This window comes from Peromyscus maniculatus, chromosome 23 (genome assembly GCF_049852395.1).
Source record: "Peromyscus maniculatus bairdii isolate BWxNUB_F1_BW_parent chromosome 23, HU_Pman_BW_mat_3.1, whole genome shotgun sequence".
NCBI classification, from domain to species: Eukaryota; Metazoa; Chordata; class Mammalia; order Rodentia; family Cricetidae; genus Peromyscus; species Peromyscus maniculatus.
This window is the reverse complement of record NC_134874.1, coordinates 44,226,214-44,226,944: the sequence shown is the minus strand read 5'-3', so window position 1 is coordinate 44,226,944 and position 731 is coordinate 44,226,214.

Here is a 731-nt window from a genome sequence, read left to right as displayed (position 1 = left end):
TTATTGCACCAGTATCTTCCCACTTGTGCCTGGAAGAACATAGTTCCCGCAAAAAGAAGGATGGGGACCTGCAGCACAAATTCTAATTGGTCTAATAATAAAAACCCCGAGTCAGATACAGGGGTAAATACTGAAAGATCAGAGAAGTAAAGGAGCTAGCCAAAGTCGCCTCTTACCTTCAGGACTTCTCAGACCAAAAAGAGAAGTCTCCTCCCACCTTATGTTACTGTCTCCACCTCCCTCTGCTGGGATTGAAGGTGTGTGTGCTCCCACCCCCTGGCTCTGTTTCTACTTTAGATTGGATCAATCTCGTGTAGACCAGGGTAGCCTTGAACTCCTGATCTTCCTGCTTCCTCCTCCAAAGTGCTGGGATTAAAGGTGTGTGCCACCACTGCCTGGCTTCTATGGTTAACTAGTGGCTAGCTCCGCCCTCTCATCTCCAGGCAAGCTTTATTTGTTAGAGCACAAACAAAATATCGCCACAAGGACCCTTCACCAGAGCTTCTAGAGTTGGACAGCTGGATGAGACAGGAATGACCTGATGCAGCCTGCACCTGCCCAGAGCCCGGAGCTGGTGGGACCTTGAAATTTGGGGATGAAGCTGGGCCTGGTAGTGTGTGATCCCAGCACTTGAATAGCTAAAACATAAAAATTGCAAGGTTGAGGTCAGCCTGTGCTACATAGTCAATGCTAGACCATCCAAGGCTATGTACTAAGATAGAACACTTGCC